This window comes from Myotis nattereri (assembly GCF_964212035.1).
Source record: "Myotis nattereri genome assembly, chromosome: 13".
Lineage (NCBI taxonomy): Eukaryota > Metazoa > Chordata > Mammalia > Chiroptera > Vespertilionidae > Myotis > Myotis nattereri.
In genome coordinates, this window is record NC_138088.1 from 44,992,560 (window position 1) to 45,012,582 (window position 20,023).

Consider the following 20,023-nt stretch of genomic DNA (forward strand, 5'->3'; position numbering starts at 1 on the left):
GCTCTATGACTAAACAAATTACAAAATCACTTCAGTTTCTTCCACTCCAAAATGGTCAGATTCAATGCATCAATAAGTGCAAGGTGCTAAGTATAGTAGCTGACACATAGACCTTAATAAATTATTTATAATGCTAGAGCCCACAGTGTTTAATACTGCAACCTCTGCACAATACAGTACTTGATGTTTGGAGGAATGTTATAATAGCTTTCTACTTTCAGAGTCAAAACTTCAGAGTACCCAATAGGTGCCAAGAGCTGTACAATTTTACACATTTTTTTCATGTCAATCTAATTATTCTACATCTAATGTCCTATTTGTAGGTGTGTTTTTTTCCTGACATCTCCTAGTTCCCCCACTGGGGATCAAGCCCACAACCTGAACATTTGCCCTTCGCTGAAAATTGAACCTGGGCCCTTCAGTCTGCAAGCTGACGCACTATACACAGAGCCAAACCAGCTAGGGCTCTCCTCCTCTTCTCTCTCTCTCTCTGTCTCTCTCTCCCTCCCCTCACCCCCTAAAATAAACATATCCTTGGGGGAAGATTAAAAAAAAAAAAAAAGAATGTGAAACACATGCTAAATGAACCATGTTAAAAGGTAGGCTAAGAAATAACAGCATATATAAACCTAAATATGTAAAGCTACACCATTAAAGTTTTAGAAGAAAATAGAGGTGAACAGCCATATGACATCAAGGTAGGTAAGGCTTTAAAAATATTTTTTTATTGATTTTGAGAGAGAAAGGAGGAGGGAGAGAGAGAAACATCAATGTAAAGGGAAACATGGACCCACCCCCTACTGGGAATTGAACAGGCAACCTTTCAGTGCATGGGATGACCCCCAACCAACTGAGCCACACCAGCCAGGGCAGGGGAAGATGTTCTTGGATAAAAGACAACACAAACCATAAAAAAAAAAAAAAGATGGGCAAATTTGGCTATACTAAAATTTAAAACGTATTCCTGCCAAAACATTCCATCTGAAACAAAACATGAAGAAATGATGAGACAAATCCAAACTGAGGGACATTATACAAGACAACTGGCCTGGACTCTTCAAATATACTAGTATCAGTATTATGCAAACAAAAAGTTGGGGACTTTTTGTGGGTTGAAAGTAACTAGAACGACATGGGAACTAAATACAATTCCTGATCTATGACTAGATCCTAGACTAGGGATAGAGTTGGAGAATAGTTATAAAGGTCATTATTGGGACCACTGAGAAATTTTCAATGTGCACTGGATATTAGATAATAAAGCTGCATCCATATTAAATGCGATAATTGTATTATAGTTTTGTAGAAATCCTTGTTCTTAGGACATTCAAGTAAATTTTTTTTTTTTTAATCCTCACCTAAGGACATTTCTTCCACTCATTTCGAGTGAGAGTGGAAGGAAAGAAGGAGGGGAGGAGAGAATCATGGACTTAAGAGAGAGACACACACATTGATTGGTTGCCCTGACTAGGGCTGGGGAACCTGCAACCCAAATGAGGTATGGTGCCCTTGATTGGGAATCGAAATCATGATCCTTGGGTCCACAGGCCAACATTTTAACCACTGAGCAAACCAGCCAGGGTTAATCAAGTAAATCTTTTGAGGTCTGAACTGTCATGATGTCTGCAACTTGCTTTTAAATGGTTCGTGGGGGGCGGGGGGGGGGGGGCGCCCTGGCCAGGTGGCTCAGCTGATTGGAGCATTATCCCGTATACCAAAAAGGTATAGGTTTGATTCCTGGTCAGGGCACATACAGCGATTACATCGATGTTTCTCTCTTTCTCCCTCTCCCTCCCTCTCTCTAAAATCAATAAATATATCCTCAGGTGAGGATTTTAAAGAAATGGTTCAGGAAAAAAATGCAGATATGAAAGATAGTCAATGTGGCAAAACGTTAACAACTGATCAGTCCAGATGAAAGGTATAAGGTATATTGCAGTTTTCTATAGGACTAAGATTTTTCACATAAAAAAGTTTTAATGAAAACGTAAAACCTCTGCACAACAAAAAGTAAAGAGAAACCATACAGCAAGAAGATATTTGCGATACCATAACTAAGAGAGGATTAGTATAAAGTACAGAGAGCTACAAACCAATGACAGAAAAGCAAACAAGCCAACAGAAAAAAAGAATGGATATAAACAGCAATGTGCAGAAAGACACCTTATAATAAATGAATGTAAAGAAATTCAACTCACTTAAAATCAGTTAATAGGAAATTAAAATGAAATTTAATTTTGTTTTAAAATTAAAAGTCTGACAATATCAATGTTTGTAAGGGACATGGCAACATGGGACTCTGGCAATCTAATGGGAATTTTGTATTTAGTATTTTGGAAAACAATTTAGCATTATGTAATAAAGTTGAGAATCCTTTTACCCTATACCTAAGAATTCCCTAGGTGTAGAATTCTCTCACACATGTAAACAAGATGACACAGCCAAGAATGTTTATTGCAGCACTATTAATGGCAGCAAAAAAAAAAAAAAAGTCGGAAATACCTAAATATCCATAAAAAACCTGATTTATTCATATAATAGAATACTATAAAGCAATAAAAATGAATGAACTAAAGATACATCTATCAACATAGATATATATCAAAAACATCATTAAAGCCCTGACCAGTTTGGCTCATCAGCTAGAGCGTCGGCCTGTGGACTAAAGAGTCCCAGGTTCAATTCCGGTCAAGGGCATGTACCTTGGTTGCGGGCACATCCCCGGTAGGGAGTGTGCAGGAGGCAGCTGATCAATGTTTCTCTCTCATAGATGTTTCTAACTCTCTATCTCTCTCCCTTCCTCTCTGTAAAAAATCAATAAAATATATATTAAAAAATAAAAAAATAAAAATATTCTTTAAAAAAATAAATAAAAATAGGTAAAAAACATCATTAAACAAAAAAGCAAGTTGCAGAATCACATGTATAATATATTAAGCAAGAATATATGCACTTTTATGTATATATACATATTATGGGAATAATAATTACTGAATTCATGACAGTGTTTACTGCTAAGAGAGGGCAAGAGAGGGAAATAGGATAGCAAAGATTCATACAGGCTCAACTGACCTGTAATTTTATCCCTTTAAAAACAAATAAATCCTTTCCCACAATTAGGAAATGGGAAGAAAAAAACCACATAAACTAAATATGATGGTGCGAGGGTGGGGTAGGGGGACTGAGCAAAAAATGCAGAGGGAGAGAAAGCTCATGAACAGGAACAGTGTAGTGACTGCTGGGGGGATGAGGATCAGGGGAAAATATATAGGGGGAATAAATGGTGATGGACGGAGACCTGACTTGGGGTGATAAACACACAATACAGTGTACAAATGATGTGTTGTAGAATTGTGCACCTGAAACCTGTTTAATTTTGTTAACCAGTGTCACCCCAATAAATTCAATAAAAAGAGAAAAAAAAGGAAAGTAAATAAATCTGATGGTCTATAATTATACAAACATTACATTATTTTCTATGTGTCTGAAATATTACGTATTTTTTAAGAAAATTTAACTTTTTGGTGGCTGTGAAGCTGGGGAGATAGGGAGAGGCTGAGGACTTTTATCTCATTGTCCTCCTAGCCCTCTGACCATCATCTAAATGCCCTCAATAAAAACGGTTTGATCTCCCCCCCAAAATAAGATAAAATTAAATTACATAAATTAAAACATTAGAGAAACCTCATTAAAATGACCAAGGAACTTTAAAAAACAAAATATTCCACTTAACATTTGAAATGGAAACATACCCAACAAATTTAAACTTACTAATACATATACAGTCTTCTCTTTACAAGCAGATTTTTTCATCTCACACTCTTGACAATGCTTCCCAATCAAAAACAGACCAACAAAATGTAGGAACAAATAATTCAACACTCTCCAAATTAATCTAATCCTTTTGATTCTGTAGTCTGCCTAAAAAGGTACGGGTAGCTTTGCTACTCTGCTGGCAATTTTGTTACTTTTATTGGTTCGCTGCTCAAGTTGTTTTTCCTAAAACAGAAAAAACAGCCACTGCAAACTCTGGTAACCAATCAAAGAACACAATCAAATTTCAAATGGTTGTGTCAAGTGACAAGGACCTTAGCACTCCGCAATAATTTTCTATCAACTTCCTTAAATCAAATAACTTTTTCAGGCCTGAATGGAAACACACACACACACACAGACACACACACAAAACAACACACACACAAAATACCAACTATTCACAAAAAGATAATGAAGTTATCTTACTTCATTAATTCTGCTCTAACTGCAAGAAATTCATGTAGAAAGAATATCTTGTAAACAGTTTACCAAAATTTCTCTAACCAGCTCTATCATACTACTAGTGGCCCGGTGCATGAAATTCGTGCACATAAAAGGGGATTAATTAGAGGAAATATTTTAATATTGCTATTTGCCCTTTCTCTATAATAGAAGTGTCAGAGATGGAAGAAAATTAGTAAAATGTATATGAAAATCTCCCTCCTGTCAGAGTCTCAGGCGCGCCGAAGGACGCAGAGCCAAGTCCCCACCCACCCACTCGTGCCTCAAAATCGCATGAGACTCAGACCCGGCTGGCCCCACCCCCATTGGGTGAGACCCAGACCCAGCTGGCCCCACCCCCCTCAAGCCCTGCTGGGAGGGGGATGAAGCCTCCTGTTGATCGCGCATAACAACCATTTGCATATTAGCCTTTTAATATTAAGACTAGAGGCCTGGTGCACGAAATTTGTGAACTGGGGGGGGGGGGGGTTGTCCCTCAGCCTAGCCTGCACCCTCTCCAATCTGGGACCCCTTGGAGGATGTCCGATTGCCGATTTAGGCAGGGATCGGGCCTAAACCGGCAATCAGACATCCCTCTCACAATCCGGAACTTTTGGCTCCCAACCATTCGCCTGCCTGCCTGCCTGATTGCCCCTAACTGTTTCTGCCTGCCAGCCTGGTCACCCCCTAACCACTCCCCTGCCAGCCTGATCGACGCCTAACTGCTCCCCTGCTGGCCCAATCGCCCCCAACTGCCCTCCCCTGCTGGCCCAATCGCCCCTAACTGCCCTCCCTTGCTGGCCTGGTCCGCCCCTACTGCGCTCCCCTGCTGGCCTGGTCGCCCCTAACTTCCCTCCCCTGCTGACCTGGTTGCCCCTAACTGCCCTCCCCTACAGGCCTGGTCGCCCACAACTGCCCTCCCCTGCAGACCATCTTGTGGCTGTGGGCGCCGCCACCTTTGAGGGCGTGGCAGTGAATTAGCATATCCCCTCCTTATTGGCTGTGGGCACCGCCATCTTCGAGGGCATGGCACTCAATTAGCATATTCCCTTCTTATTGGCTGTGGGCGCTGCCATCTTTGAGGGCTTGGCAGTCAATTAGCATATTCCCTCCTTATTGGCTGTGGGCGCCATCATCTTTGCAGCCTGCTGCTCAGTCGTTTGGTTGTCCCTCACTAACTCCCAGCCAGCCTGGTCGCCCCACACAGCCTGCTGTTCAGTCATTTGGTTGTCCCTCACTAACCCCCTGCTGGCCTGGTCGCCCCACACAGCCTGTTTGGTCATCCATTCAGTTACGATGGTCACTTAGACTTTTATATATATAGACTGCTATACCAAACCCTTTATCATTACCCCTCAATATATCTTTTGAATCTTCTTACTCTCCTGTGCCATCTTCTGTATGTTCTCCCTGATTCTACCAACCTACAATAATCTCTCCACTCTGTACCAAAAAATAGTAATAGCTAACATGTATAGAGAATTTAATGTATGCCAGTATTGCTTCAATGGAATTATCCCACTTAATAGATAAAACCTTGTGAAATTTGTTCTATTTTTCCTGTTTTCATGGTAAGAGAAACTGAATAAGACTCCAAGGTTGCATGCATGTTAAGTGGCAAGCCGGGTCTCAAACCTAGATTCCAAAATCCATGCCCTGAAACGTACCTGATGCCATCTTCTACTTTTACTACTATCACTTAACATATTCCCTGTGATATTTAACATTTGTGTTCACAGATATTGTCTAAACAGCTCAAAATACTACATTCATTCAACAAAAATTTACTGAGAGCCTATATGCCAGGCATTGTTGGCTTCTAGGCATAAAAGCATGCTACAAAACCTCTATACAAATAAAAAAGAGATCAATTTTCTAGGTACATAGGCATCCCAGAAATATGGGTTAAGTGGTAAATTAATAATGATATGAATATAGCAATTATAACTGCATAAAAACTATGTTTAGATAAACAGGAGAAGAGTATAATTATAAATCATGTTAAAGTTGGGCTTTTTAACTATTTCATTGAATTAAGCGTTTAGGTAAGAGTTAAGCAACAAAGACATTAAAAAACACACCCACAGGTTCTGTGTGCTTTTTTTCACCATAACACTGTTGAAACAACCTACAGATGACTAGCCCTCTAACATTCCACTGTAACTTGGCTTTCTTTAGGTATATACACCTGATATCACTATAATAAGGCTTGCAGATACTGTAAGTAAATAATATCTATGTAAATCTTCCTATAATTAAAAACTTTTGGGAACTTGCAGCTGATTGTAAATTTTCATACAATGGAATTATATCTTAGAACTGAAACTTCAGCCCCCTTACTTTACAGACTGATTACTAAATTCTAAAGTCAAATTCCTGGATTAATGAGGATTACACAGCAATGTACAGAAATGTAGTGACTTATATTGCAATAGAAGTGCATTTTAGCCCTGGCCTGAGAGCTCAGTTGGCTAGACTAGAGCATCCTCCCCATATGCCAAGGTCGTGGGTTCCATTTCTGGTCAAGGGCACATACAGGAATCAACCAATGACTGCATGGATAGGTGGAACAACAAATACGGAGATGTTTCTCAACCTCTCCTCTCCGCCATTGTCCTTTCTCATAAATTAAATTAATGCATTTCCGTCTGTGTGTGCTACCACCTGCCTAGCACGTTGAGTTTCTTTTAATTGCTAACTAGCTGTGTCTTCTTTAACTAACCTCTCCAGGCCTGGATGCCTTCATTAGGAGAAATCTATTGAAGTGTGGTGGTAAATATTTAAAAGACCTCAACAATACGTATTAAGTTGCCACGGTAAAGGGCACTGTTTCAACACTCTTTCACATCATGGCTAGCAGCGTTTGCATCCGTTGCCTTGGGACCAAATCAAGTGCACAGACATGAAGAACCTGTCCGCCCCAGGACACGCACACACACGCCAGCGCAAGCGCGCGCGCACACGCGCACACACACACACACACACACACACACACCCTAAAATGGTGACTCGTCATTGCAGAGCACTGCACTTTACAACTCGCACACACAACGGCCCAAAAGACGAAAGCGTGGCGGGGGTGGGGGACAAATCTGACACCAGCTCCATCTCCTGCTTTTAAACGCTTGAGGCCTGCTGGAGTCCAACCCCAAAACGCTCTCACAACTCATGGCTCAGGCCTCAGATCTGCATCTCGCTCTCAGCGCTCGGCTTCCGGGGTCTCCAAGGAAGGAAAGGAACGGACCGCCACCGAACAGCCGACCCCTGACCTGGGAACCATTGGAAAATAAGCATATTTCTAGGGAGGCTTGCCATTCGATGGGAGTTTTCCAGGAAGTGCTGCAAACGACAAAACCGGCGTGCGGGGGGGATGCCAACTTTTGCCGTTCTTGCTAAAACGCCTTCGACCTGGCGCCCTACCGGAGCGTCCGCCAGCTTCTCGGGTCCACCGGGAACGCGCGGCGGGGGGCAGGTCCGGGGATGAGGGCCGGAAAGGCTGGCCTCGGGTGCGGACCGGAGGACGCCCGGCGGCGGCCAGAAAAAAACAGGCAGACCCGAGTCAAGGGGTGTCTCCGTGAGGAGGGATTGGGACGGCCAACACCCCGGAAGAAAAGCGGGGGCAGCACAGGACCCAGCGAGGCAGGCTAAGAGGCGGCGAAGGGCCGCGCTCCCAGACCAAGACGGGTCCCAGACAGCCGACCGCGGAGAAACAATGGCGCGGGCGTGACGTGAGGCTGGGGGCGTTGCCGCAGCGAGGAGGAAGGAGCTGCCCTGAGGCCGGGGGCGGCCCGCGGCTGCGGGGCCAGCGGAGACGCGTGTGCCGGGTCACGAGGCCCGCCGGTGGGCGCTCGGGCGTGGGGCCTGAGGGGCGCAGGGAGGGGCAGGCGGCGCCTCGGATCCGGGCCGCGCGCTCGGCCGCGCACACTCCTTCCTCCCCAGCTCGCTCGCGGGCTCCCCGCGCCGGCCCCTCCCGCCCGCGGGGCCCGCCGCACTCACCGTCTCGCCGCACGTCTGCAATCCTAGCGCGCAACTGCCGCAGCCCCCTGGGCGCGCGCCCTCCTTAACCCCGCGGCCTCGGCCCCGCCCCCAGGCCCCGCCCCCCGCTCGCTCCCGGCCAGGGACCGGCGCGCTGTTCCGATCCCCGACTCAGCCGCAGAACCAGGCTGCCGCGACGCTCCCTGGCCGCGCGACCGGAGGAAAGCGCCGTTGCGGGACGGTGCCCCCGACCCTCCCGGGGGTCTAGGCATCTTTAAACGACGGGACTGCTGTGGCGGCCGAGCTGTGGGTGACGCACGTTGACTACTCTTCCATGTCCTTTAAGTCTACATCCCTTGGCCGACTGCCACCTGGGACTACCTCCTGCTCCTCTGCCTACACTCGGAGCCCTTCCCTTAGAGGAAGGGGCTCGCAAGTTTCCCCGCCCCCCCCCCCCCCCCAGAATATTCTAGTACAATGGACTTGCTTAAGGCCCCTCGGGTCCAGACCTCCATAGCAGGCCTGAATCCAATTATGACCAAAAGCACTGGCTTTGGGAGGTGTCAGAACTGGTTGTAATCCAAGTTCTACCACTTACAAATGCTTGGACGTGGGGAGGATTACCTGATCTCACGGTGCCCAATTCCCTCACCTGTAATACAGGGATAGATAACAGCGGTACTTACCGCAGAGGCTGTTGGCAGGATGAAATCAGATAATAGAGGAAAGTGGAGCATCTTTTCATATGTCTATTGGCCATCTGTATGTCCCCTTTGGGGAAATGTTTGTTCAGGTCCTCTGTTCTTTTTGTTCTTTTTTAAAAATGTATTTTTATTGATTTCAGAGAGGAAGAGGGAGAGAGAGATAGATAGAAACATCAATGATGAGAGAAAATCATTGATCGGCTGCCTCCTGCAAGTCCCACACTGGGGATGGAGCCTGCAACCCTGGGATGTGCCCTGAGGGGGAATATGAACCCCTGACCTCCTGGTTCATAGGTCAATGCTCAACCACTGAGCACACCAGCCAGGACTCTGCTCACTTTTTAAAAAAAATCAAATAGTTTGGTTCTTGTGGTGTTGCAAGTTGTATGAGTTTCTTAGATCTTTTGAATAGTAACCCCTTATTGGATGTTATCACTGCAAACATCTTCTTCCATTCAGTAGATTGTCTTTTCAATTCGTTGATGGTTTCTTTCACTGTGCAAAAACTCGTTTCACGTAATCCCATTTGTTTAGTTTTTCTTTTGCTTCCCTTGCCGAAGGAGACATATCCAAAAAAATATTACTAAGAGTAATGTCAAAGAGTTTACTGCCAATGTTTTCTTTTAGTTGTTTTATAGTTTCATGTGTTAACATTTAAGTCATTAATCCATTTTGAGTTTATTCATGTATATGATATAAATTGTCCAGATTCATTCTTTTGCATGTGTCTGTCCAGTTTTCCCAATACCATGTATTGAAGAGACTGTCTTTAACCCATTGTATATTCTTGCCTTTGTCATAGATTAATTGACCATATAGGTTCAACACCACTAATCATGGGGGAAATGCAAATTAAAACCATAATGAGATATCAACTCACACCTGTCAGGATGGCTGTCCTCAATAAATCAAACAAATGTTTGTGAGGATGTGAAGAAAAGGGAACCCTGATGCACTCACTGTTGGGACTGTAAATTGATGCAGCCACTATGGAAAACAATATGGAGGCTCCTTAAAAATTAAAAATAGAATTACCATATGACCCAGTAATTCCACTTCTGTGTACTGATATGAGAAAACACTAACTTGACATATGCAGCCCTATATTCACTGCAACATTACTTACAATAGCCAAGATATGGAAGCAACCTGTGTCCATTGAGAGACAAATGGATAAAGATGTGATATATATATATACATATACATATATATTATTTTAATCAGCCATAAAAAAGAATGAAATCTTGCCATTTGTGATAATATGGATGGATTTAGAGAGTATTATGCTAAGTGAAATAAGGTCACAGTTTGTATTCCCAGTCAGAGAAAGACAAATTCCATATTATTTCACTTATATATGGAATCTAAAAAAAAAAAAGTAAATGAACAAACAAAACAAACACATAGATATAGAGAAAATTTTGATGGTTGACTGATGGAAGAAGTGTTGGGGGCAATGGGTGAAAAGAGGGAAGGGATTAAGAAGTACAAGTTGGCCTGGCCAGTGTGGCTCACTGGTTGAGCAACAACCAATGAACCAGAAGGTCACGGTTCAATTCCCAGTCAGGGCACATGCCTGGGTTGCAGGCTCGATCTTTTGTGGGGGGCATGTAGGAGGCAGCAGATCAATGATTCTCATCATTGATGTTCCTCTCTCTCCCTCTCACGTCCTCTCTGAAATCAATAAAGATACATTAAAAAAAGAAGAAGTATAAATTGGCCCAGCCAATATAGCTCAGTAGTTGAGCACCAACCTATGAACCAGAAGGTCACAGTTCAATTCTGGGTCAGACCACATGCCAAAGTTGAAGGCTTGACCCCCAGTAGAGGGCTTGCAGGAGTCAGCCTGATTCTTATCATTGATGTTTCTATCTCTCTTTCCCTCTTCCTTCCTCTCTGAAGTCTATATATATAGACTTTTTGAAGTCTATATATATAACTTTTTAAAGCAAGTTAAACTTTAAAAAAAGTACAAATTGCCAGTTATAAAAATAGGATAGGGATATAAAGTACAGCACAGGGAATACTGTCGGTAATCTATGTATATAAAAAGCTAATATGCTAAAGTGTCCAACTGTCCAACCGGTTGCTCTGATGCACACTGACTACCAGAGGGCCGACACTCAACACAGGAGCTGTCGTGATGCACACAGAGAAACAGCATCATGGACCTGGCACCCACAAAGCAACACTCAGCTTCCCCGAAATGGGACACAAGCCCCGCCACCACCCCAGAAAGACAGCCCACCAAATCGCAGCCAACACTGCCAAGACCCCATGGTGCAAAATGGAGCCCACAACCCAGCCCAGCCCAGAAACGGGTCGATGTGGGCACTGGGTAATGATGTCACATAGCAACACCTGGCTTCCTCTCCCTAGCAACAACTAGCCTCCTTGCAGTTTCTTCAGCCCAGGAACGAGACTTGCTTTATAGCCAGGTGCAAACATTTCGCACTTTAACCAAATGTCTGTGAAGTGTTTTCTTGTGCCTCATCTCATTTGATCCTCACAGAAGTCCTGGAGTCTGTCAATAGGAGACTCGATGCAATCCTATTTTCATTAGCCAGAAAATGGAGATTTAGAAAGCTTAGAAACTTGACCCGACTGAAAAGAAGTAAGAAATGGTGGACCTTGAAATTGACTTCAGGTTTTCTCACTGCACAGAATATAGTCAAACACTGCTGTAGTTAAATATTTTACCCCTTTGTTCTCCCTGTGTGATCTACAATAATAATCTGCTTTGTGTTGATACACACTGCTGTGTTGCTGACAATTACCTGAAAGAGAAGTTGGGGTACTTCACTGGGCTGGAAAAAGTTTAGCTAAATCGAAAAGCAGGTCTAATTAAGCAAGTTTATTCTATATCTATAAAAGGCTAAATTGACTTGCGCATGTGCGATACATATAAAGCTCTTGCTGGCGCCAATCACACGTGTGTGTTTCCATCTGTCATTGTTGATCGTGAATTTGGTTGACACTTGTATTATAGAGAAAGGGCAAATAGTGATATTAAAATATTTCTTCGAATTAATTTCCTTTCAATGTGCACGAATTCGTGCACCAGGCCACTAGTACTGTAATGACAATGTATGGTGGCACATGGGTAGTAGACATATCAGTGTGTTCACAAGTTATATTAATGCCTAATCTCTGTGTTGTACACCTGAAACTAATATAATTGTATGTCAACTGTAATTGAAAAACTTTTTTAATTAACAAAAAAAGATAATGGAAGATTCTCAGCACACTCACAGCACTCAAGAAATGTTTATCAACCTCCCTACTACCCACCCACCACCAATTTGCATCTGCAAGAAGACTTCTTAAGTACAGAAAGCCCACTGTTTCCAGAGTAATGCATTCCTTGGCCTCAGCAGTTCTGACCAGTTTGAAAGTATTTCTGAAACTTCCACCCTCTGGCCCAGAAAACAAACAGATCTAATCTCTCTTGACTTTCTGCTTTTCAGATACTTGAAGACTTCTGCCCAAGGTCTTATTCCAGACCAGTATCTTCCACTCCTTCCATTGTTCCTCCTTTGCCCTGGTTTTAAAGGTCTTTATCCTCATGCTCCTCATGCACCTGGTCTGTCTGATTGTGGCTCTTTTAGAGTATGTCACCCAAGACTGACCAAATGTCTGTGGTACCATCAGAGCAAAGAAAGACTGTAGCTTCTTCGTAGGACCTACTGCCTTACATTCACACAGGAAAATTCTTGGCACCTGCTATTGACTCACTGAGCTTGCAGTCAACTAAAACCTCCAAGATTTTTAAATATGTGCTATGTCGGAGCATTTCTACCCTCCCTTGTGTTTTTGAGCCAACTTCAGGTCAGCTAAGGACAGGACTTAGGCCTCCCACTTACTACATATTTTAGGATATGTGGAAAAAAAGAATAGAAGTTGGAAGTTAGTCTAAAACCACCACAACCAAAGTACATTTGGAAAAAGGCCAGCATTTGTGTATAAAGACCATAGCGCTGAGCAAATTGTGTGTGTGTGTGTGTGTGTGTGTGTGTGTACACGTAATGTGATCTCAACTGAGCAAAAAAATGTACACGCACAGCCCAAGCCAGTTTGGCTCAGTGGATAGAGCGCTGGCCCGTGGACCAAAGGGTCAGGGCATGGGCGGGAGGCAACCAATTGATGCGTCTCTCTCACATCGATGTTTCTCTCTCTGTGTGTGTCTCTCCTCCTCCCTTCCACTCTCTCTCTAAAAAAAAAAAAAAAAAAATCAGTGGAAAAATATCCTCAGTAAGGATTAACAAAACAAAACAAAAATGTACATGCACATATGCACAAAAGGCTAGAATGAAATTGAGTATATTAATAATGGTTTTTTCTCAGTGACAAGACTTGAGGTGGTTTCTAGTTACACTTTTCCATAATTTCCCAAATTGTATGTGTTGTTTATATTACTTTTATAATCAAGATCTTTTTTCAGCAAAATCAGAAAAAAAACAATTTAAAATATCAGAGAAATGGAATAACTCAAAAAAAAATGAGAAAGTCGCCAAAACCGGTTTGGCTCAGTGGATAGAGCGTCGGCCTGCAGACTGAAAGGTCCCAGGTTCGATTCCGGTCAAGGGCATGTACCTGGGTTGCAGGCATATCCCCAGTGGGAGGTGTGCAGGAGGCAGCTGATTGATGTTTCTCTCTCATTGATGTTTCTAACTCTCTATCCCTCTCCCTTCCTCTCTGTAAAAAATCAATAAAATATATTTTTTAAAAAAATGAGAAAGTTAATATAAATAAGAAACAAAGATAACAGACTAGGAAAAAACATTTGTAATATATAAAATAAAGGATTTGTATCGGGAATATCTAAAGGATTTTTAACAAATCAATAAGAAAAAAAGAAACCACTAGAAAAACGTGCCAAGAATATAAATAGGCAATCACAGAAAAGGAAATACAAATTGCCAAATAAATATACAAAAAGATGCCCAACATCAGTAGTAACCAGGGAAATAGAAATTAAAACTGAGATTGGCAACAATTTTCAAGCTTCATAATAACAAAAGAATGTAAATTGGCACAGCCACTTTACAGGCAATTGGGCATCTATTAAATCCATATCTCCGCAATGCCCCTTCTAATTATCTACCATAACTCCATGTGCATATGGAAGTATATACAAAGATAATTACATAATATTGCTAATAAAAAATAACTTGGAATCAACCTAAATGCCTGCCAGTAGGGGAATGGCTAAATAGAATGTGATAGCCTATATAATAAAAGGGTAATATGCAAATTGACCAAACGGCGGAACGACCGGTTGCTATGATGCACACTGACCACCAGAGTGCAGATGCTCAACGCAGGAGCTGCCTCCTGGTGGTCAGTGTGCTCCCACAGGGGGAGCGCCACTCAGCCAAAAGCCAGGCTCACGGCTGTCAAGTGCAGCGGTGGTGGCAGGAGCCTCTCCCGCCTCCACTGCAGGTGGCCAGTATGGAGCAAGAGGTCCTGGACTGCGAGAGCCCTTAGACTACAAGAGGGATGTCTGACTGCCAGCTTAGGACCCATCCCCCAGGCAGGCAGACATCCCCCGAGGGGTCCTGGACTGCAAGAAGGCGAAGGCCAGGCTGAAGGACCCCCCTCCCCCCGCCCCACCCCCACCCCCCGTGCACAAATCTTGTGTACCGGGCATCTAGTACTCGCATAATAGAATTGTGTAGAGAATTTTAAAGAAGTGGCCTGATCTATATATTACTATAGAAATATCTCAAAATCATATTATTGAATGAAAACAGCAAGTTGCAGCAATATATATATTAAAAAAAAGTATATATATATATATATATATATATACATATATATATGTATATATATATATATATATATATATATATACTTTTTTTTTTTAATTCTTCCCCCAAATGCATAACTTCGGTCTAATCATGAAAACTCATCGTCAATCCCAAATTGAGGGACATTCAACAAAAAACCTGACCTGGACTCTTCAAAAGTGTCAAGATCATGAAAGCCAAGGAAAGACGAGAACTGTCACAGATTGGAGGAGACTGTGGAGACAAGACAATAAATGCGATGTGGGACCCTGGATGGGATCCTAGAACAGAAAAGGGCAAGAGTGGAATAACTGGTAAAGCTCTAATGAAGTCTATAGTTTAGTTAATAGTATTGTACCAATGTTAACTCCTTAGTTTTAATCATTGAGCCAAGGTTATATAAGCTATTAACATTCGGAGAGTCTGAGTGAAGGGTACGCCGAAACTTTCTATACTATCCTTGCAACTCTTCTGTAAATCTAAAATTATTTCAAAATAAAATGTTAAAACAAAATGCAGACATGAATGCCATTATTTCCCATCATTACGGCTGTAGGAAAAGTCTTTGTCACCTCTACATTCACACGCTGAAACCTAATCCCCGATGTATTTGGAGGTGGGGATTTTTTTGGGAGGTAATTAGGTCATGGGGCAGAGCATTCTAAATGGAATGAATGCCCTTATAGAAGAGACCCCAGAAAGCTCCCACATCCCTCCACCCTGTGAAGACACAGCAAGAAGAGGACTGTCTCTGAACCAGGAAGTGGGCCTTCACCAGACACCAAATCTACTGGTGCCTTGCTCTTGGACTTCCCAGCCTCTAGAACTGTGAAAAATAAATTTCTATTGCTTACAAGCCACCCAGTCTATAATACTCTGTTATGGCAGCCCAACCTAAGACAATCACACATTAACTTTGTGAAATAGTTTTGAACAGATTATAAAGCTACATGCCAAACTCCTATCAGAAACTATCTCTAAAGATAGGGGTTGCCCTAGCTGGTTTGCTCAGTGGATAGAGCGTCAGCCTGCAGACAGAAGGGTCCCAGGTTCCATTCCGGTCAAGGGCATATGCCCGGGGTTGCAGGCTCAACCCCCAGTGGGGGTTGTGCAGGAGGCAGCCAATCAATGATTCTCATCATTGATGTTTCTATCTCTCTCTCCCTCTCTCTTCCTCTCTGAAATCAACACTATATATATATATATCCTAATATGCTAAGTGCCTGGTCATCTGGTTGTCCATTCAACCAATCAAAGCATAATATGCTAATGATATGCTAAGGCCACTCAACCGCTCGCTATGGTACTGAGTTTGGCACATGGTGGTCAGGGCAGGGGAGAGATGCAGGACTTGAGGCATTGAGGAGAGGAAGTTGAACACCTGGGGCATGAAGAAAAGTAGCATGGTCTGGCTGAAGTGTCCCAAGTTGCCAACCACAGTAAAGGTCATGCCAGCAAAGTAACAGATGGTATCTCCCTCATACACCTGTGATCGGTACCAGTTATGGTAGAGCAATCCCAAGGTCGTGGAAAAAAAAAATAGGGTATCATGAAATAGAGGGAAAAGACATGATCATCTTGACAATCACTTTTAAGCTCACCAGGCTGAAGATGAGGATGGAAGTAGGAACGATTAGTGACTAGCCAGCCTGTAAGCCATTAATTCCTGCTAGGATGGTGATGGCATTGGTAGAGAATACTACCAACAGCTCCTTACAGACATAGTACAGGACCCTCAAGTCCAAACACAGGCCAAGAATTGGGCATGAAGGCGTGGTTACCACATGGTCATGTTGCCAAAGTTGGTGAACTAGACCATAAGGAGAAGTAGTGAGGCAGCTGTGGGCTGCGGCAGCTTATGGCACCAGTGTAGATTCAGGACATCATCCGAGGAAAAAAGCCCAGGAAAACAAAGCAGCAGATGACAAGGAGCATACCTATCAGGGCCACAGATTCATGGCAGGGGAAGTCTTTCCACTGCTCCTCCACAAGCCGTTCAGAAAGGGAAAGGGATGAAGCAGAAGATGAGGAGGAAAACAGCACAGATGATCACTCCCTGGGACTCCGAGCTGTGGCCCAGCAGCAAGAGGTGTGGAGGGGCAGTTTTAATGTTTTAAAAGATAAATAAATGTATTCATAGATTGCTTGTGTAATGAAAAATTAATTTTTTAAAATGCAAAAAGACAGGACATTTGGTTTCCCGAGTTTCAAAAGTAAAGTAAGTGTCCCAAGTAGCCAACCTCACATGCCAACGACCTTCTAAAAGAGGGCTCGGGAGCCTGAGGAAGCAATGAGAAGCCCTAGGCAGCTTGCTTTGGGGTCTCTAACTGAACATTGCCTGAAGGGCCTGGGCAGTGCTTGGCAAGAGAAGCCATCTCACTGCGGCCTTGGAGGCCTCTCACCAAACTTCCTGCCTGAGCATCCACATGGCTGTCCTTCGCCTCTAATTCCCCAGAATACCATAAACTCTGAGTCACTCCGAATGTGAGCAGCATTCACAGGCCACTCATCAGGTTTCTGTTTCTTGGCAGAAGCTCTCAGAGAAATGCAAGCATAGCTCAACACCCTGGCCTGGGGCCTAGAAACAGCCTTCTGCTGCCCACAAATCTTTCTGCCAGGAAGTGTTTGGTCGTAGTTCCTTCCAATCAGCTCAGAGTTCTCCTCTTTTTCTTTCTTTTTTTTTTTTTAATCTTTCTCTAACAGCATAGGGTCAGCACTTACTGTGATAAGTCCCAGTACAGGCACTATGTGAGAAGATAATCAGAACACATTTAGTCTAAACAGAACTATCTAATCCAACCCGAGAGATGAGGCATACGTAAAAGGCTTAGGAGCACCCACATCTCTTCAAAAATATGCTTTGAGCTCCTACCACGTGCCTAACACTGATCGACAGAGATATGAGTGTCTGCCCTCCTGGAGGTTTCTGACTGCTTGGGAAGATGGGCTTTCAATAAACAAATAATTATTTTACTACAACTTTGGTAAGTGCTATGCAGGAAAAGTAAACGATGCTATGAGGGAGAATGGGATAGGGGCTAGATTTTGAAGGAGAGAGAGGGTCAGGAGACATTTCCCTGAAGAAGTAACATCTCAGCTGAAACCTGAAGGATGATTAGGACTTAAGTAAAAAGTGAGAGAAGGGTTTTCTTGGAGGGATGGGGAATTCCTGAAATAGGGACCAGTAGGTACAAAGGCCCTAAAATAGAGATGAGCTTTGGGTGTATCTGTGGAGAGATCAGGAGCCTGGAGAGAAAGGGAGAAATAAATAGCCAAAAATGGTCCTGGAAGGAGGCAGGTAGACCTCCCAGAGCGTTGTAGACCATATAAATGATCTGGAACCTTACCATAAGTGCCATGGAGAGTAATTAAGGGCTTTAAGCAGAGTATGGGGCAGGGATCAGATCTGCAGTTTAAAATAATGGAATGTATCAACTAATCGACTGCCTCATACACTCATGAAAATTAATTTATTTGACGCAAGCAAAAATTTCTTATATGCCTGTTGGAAACTTGCATTGAATTTTTACAGAGTGAGAGAGACAAGATCTGCAACTTTTATCACAATTGTTTTATTTATGGAATACCTACCAGGTGGTAGACACTGGAAATCCAAATTGATCCCCTAGCTACACTTTACCCCAGAGTGGCTGAACATCTAGTTCAGAAATCAGACATGGGTAAAACATGAAGGTATGCCTGATTAATGACCCCAAAGAGCCTCAGAATTTCAGGAGAGATGGATTACTGAGGAGAAAGTAGAGTCAGAATCAGACACATAGAGATACTACTTTATGCCTGCTAGGATAGCTACAATAAAAATTTTAAAAAAGGTAAAATGGTGTAGCCTCTGTAGAAAACAGTTTGGTGGTTCCTCAAAAAGCTAAACATAAAGTCACCATATGATCCAGCAATTCCACTTCTGGGTACTAGTATATACCCAAAATGAAAACAGGGACTCAGATACTTGTATGTCATCATAGTAGCATTATTCAGTGATCAAAAGTAGAAGCAACTCAAGTGCCCGTCAGCACATGCATGGATAAACAAAATATTATCCATGCATGTGTTGGATTACACACATCCAGTAACGTACTTGTTCTTAACCCGTGTAAGGGATAAGAACACGCTCTCATCAGCAACAATAGCTCATGACAACCCTGATTCTCAGAAACGTCAGGAAGCCTGGATTCTCGGTGGTATTCTTTGTGCAGTGCACCTTCCTGGAGAGAGAACAGTATTTCTCAGTAGTATCAGAGAATTAGTCCTGCATCTTAGCCATCCCCTCCAGCCCTGATTCATGCTGAGCCCTGCTTGGGTTCCACTCTAGTCCTTCCCAATGATACTGAACACCCACTTTGTCTTTTTAAGATTGGGCTTTGGTAAGCAAGAAAGTGGCTCTGGTTCTCAGACCTAAAAAGTGAGGCCTCACCCAAGGATATACAACAGCCATTTGAACAGGGATTTGTAACAGTAATGTATTATTTTCTTCAATCAGTGGTTCTCAAAATTTACCAGGAATAAGGGTTGACTGGGGAGCTTTCTAAAAGGCAGATCCCAGAGCCTATCCCAGTCTCTGGCCCTGGGCCCGAGAACTTGAAATTTAAACAAACTCCCTAGCTAATTCTGATGCAGATGGTCCATGAGTCGTCTGATAATGCTAACTACCTACCTCATGCCTGCTTACGACAGTAATCAATGTTGCCATGACAGGAGCCAATCCGAGCCACCTCCTGCTGCTGCCTGCTGCCCAGGCAACAATTGACTTTTTGGGTCTCTTCCTTGTTTGCTAGCCCAAGGAGCCCCTGTGAACAATAGCCTTCTGATACTGCAGAAACTACCATCGACCCAAACAAAGAAACTGATTCATGGTTGCAGAATCAGGGATTATAAATTCCTACGTCATCTCACTTTCAGAACACCAGTCTCTTAATCCCCTTTCTTGGCTCCACTTCAGATGTCAGGTAGTCGCCCTCAGTGACTGCATTTCATTGGCGTGAACAGGGTGCAGTCCCCAAGACCCAGACAGTTTTCCAAGCCTGACACAAGTCAGGGTCCTCCCTGACCTGGCACCTGCAGAGTGTCTTGTAATACGTGTCCTACTGATTGAAAAGTAAATACATCTTCTCTCATATAAGTATAGATCATTCCGTTTATTACTTTTACTTGCAGCAAACCCAAAAGAGTGCTTGTCAACTAATTTTTTTGGTCAGATACTATCTAAAAAAAAATCCATAATAATAGGAGAGAGACTAGGTTAAGTACTAGGATCTGCACTTAATTCCTTAGCAGGTGTGG

The 20,023-nt window shown here is 43.1% G+C and overlaps 1 protein-coding gene and 1 pseudogene across 6 annotated transcripts in view; both read right to left on the reverse strand.

Moving 5' to 3' along the window:
• The window catches only part of NT5C2 (5'-nucleotidase, cytosolic II), a 143,857-nt gene that overhangs the window by 81,538 nt on the left and 42,296 nt on the right, over window positions 1–20,023 (reverse strand). The window contains exon 1 of one of the 5 annotated variants that reach the window (XM_081104635.1): window positions 8,254–8,355. The exons of 2 other annotated variants lie outside the window; for them this stretch is intronic. The gene's annotated coding sequence lies outside the window, so the exon portion shown is untranslated. Of the gene's footprint in view, window positions 1–8,253; window positions 8,356–20,023 lie in introns of those variants that run through there. 2 more of the 5 variants (XM_081104634.1, XM_081104636.1) reach the window with 2 other exon arrangements.
• LOC308529152 (UDP-N-acetylglucosamine--dolichyl-phosphate N-acetylglucosaminephosphotransferase-like) lies at window positions 14,873–19,402 on the reverse strand (annotated as a pseudogene). Its single transcript has 3 exons — window positions 19,398–19,402; window positions 16,025–16,794; window positions 14,873–15,006 (listed from the first exon to the last, which is right to left on the reverse strand). The product of its transcript is annotated as a UDP-N-acetylglucosamine--dolichyl-phosphate N-acetylglucosaminephosphotransferase-like (transcript).